The sequence below is a fragment of the Myxocyprinus asiaticus genome, chromosome 8 (genome assembly GCF_019703515.2).
Source record: "Myxocyprinus asiaticus isolate MX2 ecotype Aquarium Trade chromosome 8, UBuf_Myxa_2, whole genome shotgun sequence".
Taxonomy (NCBI): Eukaryota; Metazoa; Chordata; class Actinopteri; order Cypriniformes; family Catostomidae; genus Myxocyprinus; species Myxocyprinus asiaticus.
The window spans coordinates 15,135,616-15,153,247 of NC_059351.1; positions in this window are offsets into that span (position 1 = coordinate 15,135,616).

Genomic DNA, 17,632 nt, shown 5'->3' on the forward strand with positions numbered 1-17,632 from the left:
TTTGAACTCAGCTAGCATTGCGGTGCCTGTGGTTCAGACTCAGAATCGGCAGGTATGATAGCAGCCGGCGGCCGCCTCACATGTTTTTGAGTTGCGGCGTTAAAGCACTGGGACAATTTTGCCTCAACACATCTGGGCCAGATCAGGCCACTTCTGGAAATGATTCGGCTTGGATTGGAGTTGGGAGAGAGGCTGCATTACATGTATAACATAAAATTAATATCATAAACCTGTAATGTCGGAAAATTTGTAAACAACACGGTTAATGTCATCGTGAAAACATTAAATCTGCCTGTTATATCTCAAATATAAATAAATTCTACAAATTTCAGCTGTTTGCTTTGTAAAAGGCGCATTTTGTAAAATGTGCTTCATTTTGTGCATTCAGGTAAGGGTGTTCGATTTCTATTTTTTTGGAGTTGACTCCGATTCCCGACTCCAGCTGTTGGAGTCAATAGAATCGACTCTTCGACTGACTTTCAGTCAGGATAGTTTCAAAATTCAGGGCCATCACCAGGGATGGCCATTAGTGGGCAGTGCCTTCCCAAGTGATATATTTTCACCCCCAAATTTGCTTGTCAGGCATGAGTGGAAAAGATAGTCAATCCGCGCATCTTATCACGTGGCTCGCTGTGCATGACACTGCAGAGAATCACAGCATGTGGAGGCTCATGCTATTCTCCGCAATCCACCCACAACTTACCACGCGCCCCATTGAGAGCGAAAACCACTAATCGCGACCACAAGGAGGTTACCCCATGTGACTCTACCCTCTCCTACACGTCCAAATCACCTAAGTCATGGAGCTGACCGGTCCTTTAATGGAATTATTCAAACAAGACCTTCCTCTCCTGGATTACACCGTCAAATTCTGCCAACTCGTCACTTCCTCCACTGTCTCGGACTCCTACCTCTGTGCCATTTATGGAATGGGCTTAAACTTCCATCATCCCACAGCCCTTCCGCAAGTGGAGAACCTTGCCTTTTTAGAATATATCCAAGCCACGCTGTCCCTACATCTCCTCTCACCTCTAACGACCCACAAGGAAGACGACTTCCACGACTCCTTCCAAGCCTGCCACGGTCAATGAGCCAGCGCCCACACCTGCCATGGTCAACGAGCCAGAGCCAGTGCCTGTAGCCTCGACCATCCCAGAGCCAGTGCCTATAGCCTCGACCGTTCCAGAGCCAGTGCCTGTAGCCTCGACCATTCCAGAGCCAGTGCCTGTAGTCTCGACTGTCCCAGAGCCAGTGCCTGTAGCCTCGACCATCCCAGTGCCAATGCCTGTTGCCTTGACTGCCCCTGAGCCAGCTCTAGCCAAGCTAATAGACCTGGACTTGCTCACTGCCCTGGTTCCCACCCTGACAACCCTTCATCCTCCGCTGGTTCCAGTCAGCTTAATGGACACTCTGGTTCAGTCCAGTACCCTGGCCCTTCCTCCTCCTCCTGGTCAGCCGGTTCCCCCCAAGTCACCGGCTTGACCATAGACCCTTGAGTTTTCACAGGCAAGGGGATCTGTCGACCCTTCGACTCCGCCTTGGCCCTCTGAGCCCTGGACTCTGCCTTGGCCCTCCGATCCCTCATTAACACCTCGGCTCTACATCCCCTCTCCACCATGGGCCGTCAGCCTATCGCCGTCACCAGGGTCCCTCATCCCTCGAGCTCCGCCTTGATCCGTCAGTCACCTGGCTCCGCCTTCGGCTCCACCAGGGACCTCCTCCCGTCCAGCTCCGCCTTGGTCCTCAGTCCCAACGGCTCCACCTCAGTCCTCCAATCCCCCAACTCCACCTCGGACCTCCGAGCCTTCAGCGCTGCCTCGGTCCCTCGAGCCCCCAGCTCCACCATGGTCCTTCGAGCCATCGGCTACGCTCCGGGCACTAAGATCCCCAGTTCCGCCCCTCGAGCCTCTCACGGTTCCACCTTCCATGGTTCCGCCCCTTGAGCCTCCCACGGCTCCGCCCTCAGAGCTTTCCATGGCTCCACCTGCCTTCGTCGAGCCTCTCCTAGCTCAGCCCTCAGACTCTTCCACGGCTCCGCCCTCAGACTCTTCCACAGCTCTGCCCTCAGAGTCTTCCACGGCTCCGCCCGCTTCCCCAGAGTCTCCTCCTCCAGCAGTTCCACCTCCTGATGCAGTCCTTGCCCTGTGGCTGCCTCCCAGGCCTCCTGACGCAGTCCTTGCCCTGTGGCCGCCTCCCAGGCTTCCTGATGCAGTCCTTGCCCTGTGGCCACCTCCCAGGCCTGCTGACCCAGTCCCTGCCCTGTGGCCACCTCCCAGGCCTCCTGACCCAGTCCCTTCCCGGTGGCCACCTCCCAGGCCTCCTGACCCAGTCCCTGCCCTGTGGCCACCTCCCAGGCCTCCGGATCCATTCACAGCCCTTAAGCCGCCCCCCAGGCCTCCTCCTTGGATCCTTCTTCACCTTCTGCATCACCCTACTCCCTCATCCGTCTTTGGGCGCCAGGAGTCGCCCTTTAAAGGGGGTGGGTAATGTCACAGTCTGTCTCCCTCACGTTCTTCAAGGACTCTTATTTTGAAGTTTTCCTCCGGACTACATCTCCCATGTTTCATTGCCCTCATCGCTTCCATCTGTTTCTTATTATCCTCACCTGTATTCCATTTCCTCATTAGTTCCTTTTGTATAAATATCCTTTTGTTTTGTTTGCATGTTGAGCTTTATTGTTTGTTTCCACTCCAGCGTTTGTTCTACTCCAGCGATTGTGATTAAAGTATTTAAAGTATTTAATCTTGCATCTCCTCTCTTCCTCTTCCACTCCACCAACCCAGCATTACAATCTGATTGCCACTCCGTGATAAAGTTGAAGTTTTTCTGTAACTGCTGATAAGTTTCTCCTACCCTAATCCAAACACTTACATTAGTGGGACAGGAGAAGCTTACTTTAGTCTAGATCGGGGGTTTTCATGGATAGGATCAAGCTTAGAAGCCACTGCCTCTCCTACCATCAAGGAACACATATCTTTGGCTGCCGGCAGAATCAATGTCTCTTCGATGTTATGTGCTTTGTCCACCTTGGCAATCAGCAGCGCAACGTAATATGAAGCTTCAGTGGCCTTTACATTTAATTTGACATGACCTTGAAAGGCTTGAAGTTTTCTTTGGAAAAACTCAGGAGGTTTTCTCACTACCTCAGCATGCTTGGTGTCAAGGTGTCTGCGGAGTTTAGCAGGTCGCATGCTGTCATTAGCTAAAATCTCCTGACAAACGACACATAAAGGCTGTGGTGCATCAATTGATCATGTCCATGTAAATCCTAAACTTAAATACTACTCATAACTGTATTTATTTATCACACATTATACATTTGCACATATACAGTGAAATTCTTTTTTTTTTTCCACATATCCCAGCTAAGCTGGTGTCAGAGTGCAGGGTATCTCATCGTATCGTTGTCTTTTGAGTTTAACCCCTGAAACTGAAGGATTCAAATTTGGTGGTCTCAGAAACCGCTCCATTGTAATTACAGACAAATGTCACGTCTGCTTTATTGGTGAGCTTGACAAATATCCAAGAATTTTCACAAAGATTCTTGATACTGTATATATATATATATATATATATATATATATATATATATATATATATATATATATATATATATATATATATATATTTTGCTTATATTAAGCAACCAAGTTGGCCCGGTTGCTAGGGAGGTTAGAGTCACAGGGTAACCTCCTCGTGGTCGCTATAATGTGGTTCTCGCTCTCGGTGGGGCGCGTGGTGAGCTGTGCGTGTTGCCACCATGCCCGGTTCTACGGGGGTGCTTGAGGGTGCTAAGCACCCTCCAAGCCATGAAGTCCAAGGAATTGTCTGTAGACCTCCGAGACAGGATTGTATCGAGGCACAGATCTGGGGAAGGGTACAGAAAAATTTCTGCAGCATTGAAGGTCCCAATGAGCACAGTGGCCTCCATCATCCGTAAATGGAAGAAGTTTGGAACCACCAGGACTCTTCCTAGAGCTGGCCGCCTGGCCAAACTGAGCAATCGGGGGAGAAGGGCCTTTGTCAGGGAGGTGAACAAGAACCCGATGGTCACTCTGACAGAGCTTCAGCATTTCTCTGTGGAGAGAGGAGAACCTTCCAGAAGAACAACCATCTCCGCAGCACTCCACCAATCAGGCCTGTATGGTAGAGTGGCCAGACAGAAGCCACTCCTCAGTAAAAGGCACATGACAGCCCGCCTGGAGTTTGCCAAAAGGCACCTGAAGGACTCTCAGACCATGAGAAACAAAGATTGAACTCTTTGGCCTGAAGGCAAGCATCATGTCTGGAGGAAACCAGGCACCGCTCATCACCTGGCCAATACCATCCCTACAGTGAAGCATGGTGGTGGCAGCATCATGCTGTGGGGATGTTTTTCAGCGGCAGGAACTGGGAGACTAGTCAGGATCGAGGGAAAGATGAATGCAGCAATGTACAGAGACATCCTTGATGAAAACCTGCTCCAGAGCACTCTGGACCTCAGACTGGTGTGAAGGTTCATCTTCCAACAGGACAACGACCCTAAGCACACAGCCAAGATAACAAGGGAGTGGCTCCGGGACAACTCTGTGAATGTCCTTGAGTGGCCCAGCCAAAGCCCAGACTTGAACCCGATTGAACATCTCTGGAGAGATCTGAAAATGGCTGTGCACCGACGCTCCCCATCCAACCTGATGGAGCTTGAGAGGTCCTGCAAAGAAGAACGGGAGAAACTGCCCAAAAATAGGTGTGCCAAGCTTGTAGCATCATACTCAAAAAGACTTGAGGCTGTAATTGGTGCCAAAGGTGCTTCAACAAAGTATTGAGCAAAGGCTGTGAATACTTATGTACATGTGATTTTTTTTTCTCGTTTTTTATTTTTAATAAATTTGCAAAGATTTCAAACAAAAAAACCCACTTTCACGTTGTCATTATGGGGTATTGTTTGTAGAATTTTGAGGAAAATAATGAATTTAATCCATTTTGGAATAAGGCGGTAACATAACAAAATGTGGAAAAAGTGAAGCGCTGTGAATACTTTCTGGATGCACTGTATGTAAATGAAAGTTAAAGGCAGTATAATGTCAGCATGTCTTAATCATGTAAATACTATGTTTTAAACCATGTATTTTTTTATACCATGTGTTTTTTTTTTTTCCAGGCAATAAAAGGCCAGTAAGACTGAAGAGGATTTGTTTTTGTACCTCTACGAATTAGAAAAGAGTCTCTTTTTTCAATATAACTTCAAATTAACTAATTAAAAAGCTTTAGTTTCTGTAGTTCCAGTATATTTTTATTATTAAAAATAATGTCAATCAAATTAGTATGTATCAGTATAGGAGTGATCCTCTACAATAGCTCTGACCTGCTTACAAGAAGTGTAACTGACTCGCCTACAACACAAACAGTATCATGTCAATTTATTCTGTTGCTATTCACTCTACATGTAGACACATAAATAACTGCTACTATTTCTCTTAACATGCTACAAACTGATAAATAGGCTCATGGCTGATGTTCTGTGCTTGTTTTTATATTCAACAATCAAGAAATCATTGCTGAATACCCTGAAGAAATGGCAGACGTTAATCTTCAGACACCTGTGAAAACCAAACACTGCTTTTCTCCAAACCCTGAAGAAAAAGACTAAACTTCATCCTCAGTCTACTTTGATTGAACTATTAAGTTGTGAACGTGTATGTAAATGTAACTTAGAGGCAGTAAATATAAGCATGACTTTACCATGTTAATACCATGTTTTATACCATGTTTTTGTTTCAGGAAGTATAATATGGAATAACGAGGGAATCTTAACAGAGGAGGCTGTGTAGCTGATCATGGGGAGGTTTTTGCAGCACCTTGGCTAAAGATGAACTGGCCCGAAGGATTTTTGTACTCTGTAAGTTAATGCACTATACATTTACCTGTTTGTGTAGTATATGTGACAGCAGTTATTGTAACGCTAGTTTACTTACATGTTTTAAATTTATATTTATTCATTTAGCAGACGTTTTTATCCAAAGCGACTTACAAATGAGGAATACAGCAACACCAATTTGTCCTAAGGCAATAACATGAGCTGCAATACAAAGTTTCAAATTGCTCAGAGACGTACAGGTATAAGGGAAGAAGGTGAGAGACTGGTGAATTGGAGTTATTATTTAACTGGCAAAGTCTGCGATTAAAGACAGATAAACATGGTCTGTGTGCGCTTCAGAACGAACCGGCGACGCGCTGATCTGTGTGCATGCACGGGGGTGGCGGGGCTCATGGGCTAGAGTTTTTAGCGCAGTTCACCTGCACTGTGAAGTACTCAGTTTAAGCATTCGCGTAATTCCAAACATTAGTTACCGCTATAAAGTTATTATACCACTCTACAAATGCGGAACAGTAAAAGAGATTTTGACAGCGGTTCACAAGATGCGAAACTCATAACTGTCAAACAAACATTGCACTTCCCGTTTCGTAATAAAAGCTCCTGGTGAAGATGAAATAAACACAACTGCACTTGCAGTGTCAAAATAAAAACCCCAGTTTAGAGTGAAGTAAATAGGACAGAAATATATTAATTTATCTTCAAAAAATCTTATCCTGAAAATAATAATAATTCAGTATTATATTATAATAGTAAACTTGACTGGGTTCCACAGTAATAATTTAGTACTATGCAATATTCATCTTGTTTCCAAAAAATAAGTAGTTTTTGCACACCTTGTTCAATCACAAAGAAAAATGTTTTAGTAAAAATATGTGATAGTAAATAAGATTTTTATTAAGCTTCCATGTATGATTGTATGTTAAATATAAGTATAAACGTGAAAATCAATGAAAATTATTACATTTTACTCTCCCTTTAATTTAGTAAAAAAAAAAAAACTGTGGTATGTCTTCATAATTTTTAAATAGATTTTTATTTAATGCCTTTGAAATATTAATTCTACATGGCAAATGATGGTTCCTCTGATTAAAAACAAAAACACACTTAAAAACAAAAACACACATAATTATCGAGATATATCGAATATTGTCAATTTGCTGAAAAATATCGAGATATAAATTCTGAAGCCATATCACCCAATTACAACAGTGTGAGTTGAAAAATTGTCTTTCATGCATTTGTATATGGGCCTAATTGCTGTTTGTAAAAAAATAAAAATAATAATTTCTTCATGCACATGTAAACACTTATATGTGTCATGGGGTAGGGGCAGAGGTAGGACCCAAACGCAGAGTCAAAAACAATGCAGTTTATTAATATAAAAAACAAAGGCCAACATAAAAACTCCCAGGAGGGGAAGACAAACAAAAACTACCCCGTAGGAGAAACAGGGGAATCCAGACTGGGGCAGAGGAAAACAGGACCGACCGGACCAGGAACCAGGTAGGGATCAGGATCGACAGGAACATTATAAAAGACATACAGGACAGATTAGAGAACAAGACGAACATGCACTGGACAGTCTGGGGGCCTGGGAGGCAGCCTCAGGGCAGAGGTGGGTTCAGGCAGCCTGGGAGGCGGCAGAAGGGCAGATGGGACAGAGCATGGGGCGTCAGCCGCTGGAAAGGAACCAGAGCTCAGGGCAGCGGCGGCCACTGGACAGGAGTTAGGAGAGAGCTCAGGGGCAGAGCCGGGACAGGCTCAGGCACTGGGTGTGACAGGGGAACAGTTTTAGTGGCTGTGAGCATAGGCAGTAACTGTGGAACAGCCTTTATGGCTGTGAATAGGCAGTGATTGTGGAACAGCCTTGGTGGCTGTGAGTACAGGAAGGAACAGGGGAACGACCTCCGTGGTCATGGACACTGTCAGTAAGGGGGAACAGCCTTCATGGTTGTGAGTACAGGAAGGGACAAGGGAATGACCTCCATGGTCGTGGACACTGGCAGTGATGAGGGAGCGGCCTCCATGGCCGGGAGCACTGGCAGCGACTGGGGAGCAGCCTCCGTGGCCGGGAGCACTGGCAGCGACTGGGGAGCGCCTCCGTGGCCGGGAGCGCTAGCAGCGACTGGGGAGCGGGAGCCCTTCTTCTACTCTTCTGGATGGCCGGGAGCACTGCTGTGGGAGCAGCCGTCAAGACCAGGGACGCTGGCATTGGGCCGGACGAGGCTTCAGACACTGGCTCTGGGACAGATGAGGCTTCAGGCGCTGGCTCTGGGACGGACGAGGCTTCAGGCGCTGGCTCTGGGACGGACGAGGCCTCAGGAACAGGCTCGTTAACCGTGGCAGGCGTGGGCGTCTGAGGGGCAGGTGCCCTTTTCCTCCTTTTCTGGGCAAAGAGAGGTACTGTTGCAAATACAACCTCCACCTCCTGGCGGTCCATAGCAGCAGGCTCAGGCGAGGCGGATGCCTCTAAGGGAACAGGAGCAGACAGAAAGAGACCCCCTGAGACCATTCTGCCTACAAAAGGATGACCAAAGACAGCCCTGATGCCTTCTGTTAACAGTGCCACACTCCTAAGGCAAGGAGAGTCGAGGTTCAGTGATTTGACCCAACATCTTGCCCGCCCGGTCAGAAAAAGGGAGATGAAAGTGACCCTTTGATATTTGGCCATGAACAGAAAAGATGGCTCCTTAAAAAGCTGGTCGAACCGGGCCAAAAACACTTTGCAGGTGTCTGGATCCCCATTAAAAAAATCTGGGGCTGTTGGACCCTGAGCCCAGTCTGCACAAAGAGGTGAAATGGAGGTTGAGGAGTGGCATAATTCCATCTTTGTGAGAGGGGTGCCCTCGTGCTGTAGCCCGTAATGTTGCTTAATAGTGCAGTGCGCTGCGTGACCGGTTGAAGGAAAAAAGAAAAAAAAAAACTCTGCTGGGTCCAGTATGACCAGTTCGTAATGTCACAGGGTGGGGGCAGAGGTAGGACCCAAACGCAGAGTCAAAAACAAAGTAGTTTATTAATATAAAAAACAAAGGCAAGGCCAACATAAAAACTCCCACGAGGGGGAAACCAACAAAACTACCCCGCAGGGGAAATGGGAATCCAGACTGGGGCAGAGGAAAACAGGACCGACCGGACCAGGAACAAGGTTGGGGATCAGGATCGACAGGAACACTATAAAAGACATACAGGTCAGACTAGAGAACAAGACAAACTGGCACTGGACAGCACACATGAGGAGACTAAAATAGGGAGAGTAATCAAGCGGGTTAATAAAGGGCAGGTGCTTCTAATGAAACAATGAGCAAACAAGGAGGCGGGGTATGACGTCAGACAGAGAAACACACGACGATACAGAAACAAAAACAAACACCACACGATGCACACAACAGGCGACAAATCGAGACAGGACACTTGTGTGAGAGTTCGGCCACACACGCACATGATACCGAAGACTGAAGTGACCGAACCTCAGCACAACATGAAAACCTCTCACGACCTGGGCGCGCAGCACAAAGCGCGTGCCCACGGCCACGAGAGACAGTCATAAAGACAGACAAGTTATTGACGTGAGTGCATGCAGCCAGATGACACAAGCGCAATGCACCCACATCAATAACAGACAGACAAGGAGCATGGTTGTCCGGGCCCCAACACAGACCGGAACCAAACTAGACAGGAAGTCAGGACCTAGACACCACACTCCAGACATGAAACACAACAGGCAGAAGAGCACGCAGCAGGGAATAAAACAGAGACCGTGCGCTCACACAAAGACAGACATGGGCGGATAATGCCACGGTCCCGTCAGACCAAAACCCAGACTGACAAAGTGACATGAACCGTGACAATATGTTTGTAAATGTTGTAAATAATGATGCCATCTATTTTGTGAAGTGCACCAGTCCGTCCTGCAGCAACGCACCCCCACAACATGATGCAGCCACCCCCATGCTTCATGGTTGGGATGGTGTTCTTCTGCATGCAAGCCTCACCCTTTTCCTCCAAACATAACGATGGTCATTATGGCCAAACAGTTTTGTTTCATCAGACCAGAGGACATTTCTCCAAAATGTAAGATCTTTGTCCCCATGTGCACTTGCAAACTGTAGTCTGGCTTTTTTTGGTTTTGGAGCAGTGGCTTCTTCCTTGCTGAGCAGCCTTTCAGGTTGTGTCGATAAAGGACTCGTTTTACTGTGGATATAGATACTTGTCTATCTGTTTCCTCTAGTATCGTCACAAGGTCCTTTGCTGTTGTTCAGGGATTGATTTGCACTTTTCGCACCAAATTACATTCATCTCTAGGAGACAGAATATGTCTCCTTCCTGAGCGGTATGATGGCTGCTTGGTCCCATGGTGTTTATACTTGCGTACTATTGTTGGTACAGATGAACGTGGTACCTTCAGGCATTTGGAAATTGCTCCCAAGGATGAACCAGACTTGTGGAGGTCCACAATTTTTTTTTCTGAGGTCTGGGCTGATTTCTTTTGATTTTCCCATGATGCACTGAATTTGAACGTAGGCCTTAAAATGCACCCACATGTATACCTCCAATTGACACCAATTAGCGTATCAGAAGCTAATAGGCTAATTACCTAAAGGCTTGACATCATTTTCTGGAATTTTCCAAGCTGCTTAAAGGCACAGTTAACTTAGTTTATGTAAACTTCTGACCCCACTGGAATTGTGATATAGTCTATTAAAAGTGAAACAATCTGTCTGTAAACAATTGTTGGAAAAATGATTCGTGTCATGCACAAAGTAGATGTCCTAAATGACTTGCCAAAACTATAGTTTGCTAATATGAAATCTGTGGAGTGGCTAAAAAATGAATTTTAATGACTTCAGTCTAAGTGTATGTAAACCTCTGACTTAAACAGTATTTAATATTAAGATTTTTTTTTTGAAAAGACATAACTTTATATAGGCTACTGTATACTGTTATATTTTCTATCCTGAAAATTCACCCACGTGGCAAAAAATTGTTTTATCGCATATTTTTGCTTATTCTAGGTGAGGCAAGTCCCTTATTTTGATCTTATTTTGGTGCCTTGTTTTTCTTGAGGGATCTGGAAACACTACAACTGGTGTATAACCCACCCATAACTGCCATTTTACTACCATTTTAAAAAGAACGCAATTAACTGTTCTTTTATTTCATTCTAACTGATTACCATTTAAAAACGAGGCTGCGGAATGCCGGAACGGGAAAAATACTGTTTCTTCTCAGAATGAAGCAAAATGAAAAACATTTTGTTTTTAGTCACTGACACTTACATTGTTATTTATACTTTGATTTTAGTTATTTGGAATAATGGAATTTAAATTTGTCTTGGTCTCCACACTCCAAAAAATTATCTCTTTGGTTAAACTTGATTCAGTCATAGACAGTGGTTCCACATGTTTGAAATGAGTTTTTTTAATTTAAAATTACTACGTAATCTCAACTCAAATACTTTGTGAAAAGAGGACCTAACTGAATTGCGTAAACCCAACAAAATTAAAATTTTTAAAGTAGCTCAAATCTTGTTTCTTAAATGGTAGCCTTAAAGAGAACAGTTAATATCATGCACACTTCATTCCTGTCCTCATCTAAGATCAAGCTCCAGTCTTCACCATGATGGTAACCCCCAACAAAACAAAAACTCTTCTAAATCTCGACATACCAAAACATACAACACTAACAAGTATTGCTCTTTATATTCATCTTACACAAAGATACATTAAATAACACTTAACATTTACTCTCCCTGTCAAGTCCCATTCAAAGCATGCTTGGAACTAGAAATCCCCTGCCAGTATCAGTTAATCAGTAACACTTTACAATAAGGTTCCATTCATTAACATTAGTTAACAATATTAGTTAACATGAACTAACAATGAAATATACTTATTAAGCATTTATAAATCTTAGTTAATGTTAATTTCAACATATACTAATACATTTTTAAAATCGAACGTTGTATTTGTTAACATTAGTTGATGCACCATGAACTAACAATGAACAATTGAATTTTTATTAACAAAGATTAATAAATGCTGTAAGAAATGTATTGTTAATTGTTAGTTCACAGTACCTAATACATTAACTAATGTTAACAAATTAAACCTTATTGTAAAGTGTTACCAGTTAATCAAACAGAAAATAAGGATTGGATGTTTTTTTCTCTCTCAATAAAACAGCTCATTTAAATTAAATTCACTTGGTTATATGCATGTTTTGAGTCATTTGAACAAGGGAAGATTCAGTAAACCTAATAATAATAATAATAATATATATATATATATATATATATATATATATATATATATATATATATATATATATATATATTATTATTATTATTATTTTATTTTTTTATTTATTATTTTAGTTTACACAACATTTTTATTTAAAGTGCAGGGTGCTCCACATGCACAATCTCACTCTCCTATAAACAATTAGATAAAGTCAAGTGCAATAAATTGTAGAACCAAAAAAAATCATCATATTGCAATAAAAATATGTAACAGTACTATATTAATATATAAACATATTAAACATTGACAGAAGGATTTATAACATTGGGAATAAAAAGCTTAGAAAATTAATGGTTACAAATGTCCATACATTTCCTCTGCTGAGTTGAAAATATGGAAGTCTAAGGAAATGATGAAGGAAGCAGGAACTTGCATAGGTTATTTTTGGGGCAAGTAGCAGCTTTCCTCTCCTCCACGTAAGGACAGGATATTGATTGAGTCCTTTGTGCTCTGTTGACTGTTAGATAGAAATTAAATCTCTTCACTCATTCTCTCCTTCTCTCTTCTCCACATACAGACACACTCATGCTTCAAGGGGCATTCAAGAGGTACACTTATTGATTGCATTACATTTACTGATTGAACAATTGTTTCGAATTTTACAACATGTCATGTCGTCCGCCAGACGCGTCCGGTGTGCGACCCCCTTAAAGGCCGAAGCATACTTCACTCAAGTATGCAAACGCAGACGCGAGCGCTTGGCCAGCGCCTGGTCCTGTTGTGCATAGATTAAGTGTGCTCTTGCATTGTTCTGGCAGTTACAAACCTCAGACCACAAGAGGACAATAGATTTTTTTAGACGTGACCACGAAACAAGAAAATGCTGACTTCGGAGGCTGTATATGGAGGTTCGGTGACCAGTTCCTTACGAGTTCCTTTCATTCAAAACAGCTGTCAGTTAAGCCATTAACTGATTAGGCAGCAAGTCAGCTACCTACATTTTCGGATGCAGCCCGGATGTGGTAGATGAGTCGATAGTTGAGGAGTGGGGAGAGACACGGAGAAAAAACAAGATCGTTTGAATGGACTGGGGACAAAAAGTTGTATATATTTTTCGAAAAGTTTCGACTCAAATTGCTGCCCGAGTGCCATGACAGTTGTTGATTGAAAGAAGAAAATCCGCTTTAGCTCCCCTTGCGGCAATGCTGAGAATGCAGCGCGTACTTGCGTTGTGTTATGAATTGAGCGCTGACACTTTTCACAACGACGCGTGAAATCGAGCTTGCGTAGCAAGGCGCGTCTGCGTTCACGTTCTTGTGTTGAGTATGTCTGGCCTGCATTACAACCTCGGGTGTGCATTATTTTTTACAATAATTCAACGGTCCGTCATCAATTATTCCTTATATATATATATATATATATATATATATATATATATACAGGTGCGTATCAATAAATTAGAATGTTGTGGAAAAGTTCATTTATTTCAGTAATTCAACTCAAATTGTGAAACTTGTGTATTAAATCAATTCAGTGCACACAGACTGAAGTAGTTTAAGTCTTTGGTTCTTTTAATTGTGATGATTTTGGCTCACATTTAACAAAAACCCACCAATTCACTATCTCAAAAAATTAGAATATGGTGACATGCCAATCAGCTAATCAACTCAAAACACCTGCAAAGGTTTCCTGAGCCTTCAAAATGGTCTCTCAGTTTGGTTCACTAGGCTACACAATCATGGGGAAGACTGCTGATCTGACAGTTGTCCAGAAGACAATCATTGACACCCTTCACAAGGAGGATAAGCCACAAACATTCATTGCCAAAGAAGCTGGCTGTTCACAGAGTGCTGTATCCAAGCATGTTAACAGAAAGTTGAGTGGAAGGAAAAAGTGTGGAAGAAAAAGATGCACAACCAACCGAGAGAACCGCAGCCTTATGATTGTCAAGCAAAATCGATTCAAGAATTTGGGTGAACTTCACAAGGAATGGACTGAGGCTGGGGTCAAGGCATCAAGAGCCACCACACACAGACGTGTCAAGGAATTTGGCTACAGTTGTCGTATTCCTCTTGTTAAGCCACTCCTGAACCACAGACAACGTCAGAGGCATCTTGCCTGGGATAAGGAGAAGAAGAACTGGACTGTTGCCCAGTGGTCCAAAGTCCTCTTTTCAGATGAGAGCAAGTTTTCATTTGGAAACCAAGGTCCTAGAGTCTGGAGGAAGGGTGGAGAAGCTCATAGCCCAAGTTGCAGTGTTAAGTTTCCACAGTCTGTGATGATTTGGGGTGCAATGTCATCTGCTGGTGTTGGTCCATTGTGTTTTTTGAAAACCACAGTCACTGCACCCGTTTACCAAGAAATTTTGGAGCACTTCATGCTTCCTTCTGCTGACCAGCTTTTTAAAGATGCTGCTTTTATTTTCCAGCAGGTTTTGGCACCTGCCCACACTGCCAAAAGCACCAAAAGTTGGTTAAATGACCATGGTGTTGGTGTGCTTGACTGGCCAGCAAACTCACCAGACCTGAACCCCATAGAGAATCTATGGGGTATTGTCAAGAGGAAAATGAGAAACAAGAGACCAAAAAATGCTGATGAGCTGAAGGCCACTGTCAAAGAAACCTGGGCTTCCATACCACCTCAGCAGTGCCATAAACTGATCACCTCCATGCCACGCCGAATTGAGGCAGTAATTAAAGCAAAAGGAGCCCCTACCAAGTGTTGAGTACATATACAGTAAATGAACATACTTTCCAGAAGGCCAACAATTCACTAAAAATGTTTTTTTTATTGGTCTTATGATGTATTCTAATTTTTTGAGATAGTGAATTGGTGGGTTTTTGTTAAATGTGAGCAAAAATCATCACAATTAAAAGAACCAAAGACTTAAACTACTTCAGTCTGTGTGCATTGAATTTATTTAATACACGAGTTTCACAATTTGTGTTGAATTACTGAAATAAATGAACTTTTCCATGACATTCTAATTTATTGAGATGCACCTGTATATATATATATATATATATACTGTATATATATATCAGTATACAATTTATACATCTATATTTTTTTCCAACATAAATTTGTTTCTCTTATTTCTTTGGTCTTATTGTTCAAGCGACTTTATGTAGACTGGCTCTACACTTCTAGACCACATTTTCAGGTACCAAAAATTCATTTTTTCCTGAAAATTCCTCCAGACATGTTAATCATAATGATCAAGTCTATTCTAAAATATTTAAAAGATAACAAACTTATAGCAAATTTATAATTGGTAGTGTAAACAAATATTTGAGCAGGAGTATCTTGCAAATCCATAATAATCAACATGACAGTGAACTCAAACTCAACTTAAAATGCATTCATTGTGCATTTTTCTTGTGGAAAGAGTGATCTTCCTTAGTGACATAGTGTCATCTCATAATGACCAAACGCTTATGTTGCAAGAGCAATTTTTTTATTTTTTTTATTTTTTTATTAATTGTAAAAATAAAAAATAAAAATAAAAATAAATAAAGAAATAACACAATAAAGAGTTTGAAGACTATTAAGAGTCGGTGAAGCAAATTTCCATATAAGATGCTCAATCTTTTGCTACTTGTGAGCATGTTTTGTAAACATCAGCTATACATGACACATGATGCAACAGATACTAAATGTTGCATCTCTCTCTTTGTCCAAATACCTCATAGAAATTAGATGAAAATGAGAAATAAAGCAACATCTGAACTGCTCCATCCTGTCTAGTCTGTTAGGGGACTTGTGTTCATGATAAGACAGATATGCTAAGAAATTGAGGCATCTTTAGAATGATTAAAACTGAACCCATCTGTGTGTCATGAAATTATTACATATTCATGCATTAAATCTTGAATGATATATGATTTTGTCATTCACAGACTCAACAGCTCTCTCTGCTGATGATACTAAAGTTCAAACTCCTCTATTGCAATTTCTCCCTCTCGATGTCAATATAAAAATCATTGTATATCATATAAAATTACAGATTTTTTTATTTATTCTCGTATCTTTAATAAACGAAATCCTCTCTAACCTCTGCTGTTTTTGTTTTGTACAAATGACAGCACACAAAACATGATTAGTAAATTAACGTGTTCCGTGTCCTGATCCTATTGTTCTTCACACTATATCTTGTATAATTTTCAGCATGGGTAAGTGCTAAAACAGAGGATCTCATTTACAGATGACATGCATGTGTGCAGGAGTGTGAAATGCAAAATTTAAACTGCTCTGTTTTTCAAACTGTGCGTGAGTTTGTGCGTGTTCTGGCACATGCGCATTCTTGAAATGACATCTTGTCAGGACCACCCTCTTTAACTTATCTAGTATATCAGAGTACTCACCTGGTAAATAATGTGTTTATTGTGTTGCATTTTGTGGCTGAATCTGCTTGCTTAATGTGCATTCCCTGTGTTTTTGTTACACTGTCCAGTAGTCGCCTAATTAGATAACATAAGGGTTGCTTCTACCCTGTAGCTCAAACAAATGCTGCCCTAGAGAGCAATCATTGAACTCTGAAAAGCTCTAATCAGGCTTGAGTGGGACTGACCAACTGACATGCAAAAACAATACCTGGGAAACGTTTGAGGTTACATTATGGCTTCCATGTACCTTGCTCACAAATCAGTCATTCTGAATTCCCCTCCGTCACCCCCAGCTGTTTTGGTTTTATTTTCATATTAGGAGTTTACCTGTTCTTATTGCTTAGGGTGAGCAACATCCAACAGTCCATCCTATCAGGTCTTTGCATGTGAGTGTGTGTATTACCTGTAAATATTTCCATATAGGATACTTCAGGTCTGATGGGTGGAGACAGTATATAAGTAAGCCAACAAGACAGTTGTAATTTTATGGTTTACTCTTGCACTGTTATGTTGTATACACAGTAAGGGGCAAATTTGTTTTACAAAATGAAAGAAAGAAAAAAAAAATAATAGACTCCCAATCACTCTTTCTAATTTCCGCTTTAAGGGGTCACATGACAGTCTTGGTGTTCCAAAGTACAACACTATGTGACTCACCCAGAGAATTCCTTATAAGGAGATTGGATAAATATCTCTTAAAGGGGCACAGTCACAGAACAAAGTGTCTCTGTAAACAAAACAAAATGCAAAGTTTATCTCATTTCCTTTCTGCTGGGTAGTGTGACACATTTGGACACTATATATGGCAATACAGCATAATAAACAGTTCACTCATTGTGGATGTTGGTGAGCTCCATCTGAATATGCATGTCTCTGTCAAAACAACTCAATGTGAGGCATGAATTAAAAATCACACTTAAAACTTTAACCAAATTTACCTCTCAATGAGTTTATATGTTATGCTTATTTCAAGAGTAACCCGAATTAATCTCCGCTTCCTATATTTTCATTCTGCTACAGAGTAGACTAACCTCGACTTCCTCTCTGATTTGTCACATTGTGCTGTGCCTGTTAGACTTCTCCTCTTGTCTCTTTTCCTCTTCCTCTTTCTGTTTGAAACATCCTTATAAGGGCTTGAGCAATCTGCTAAT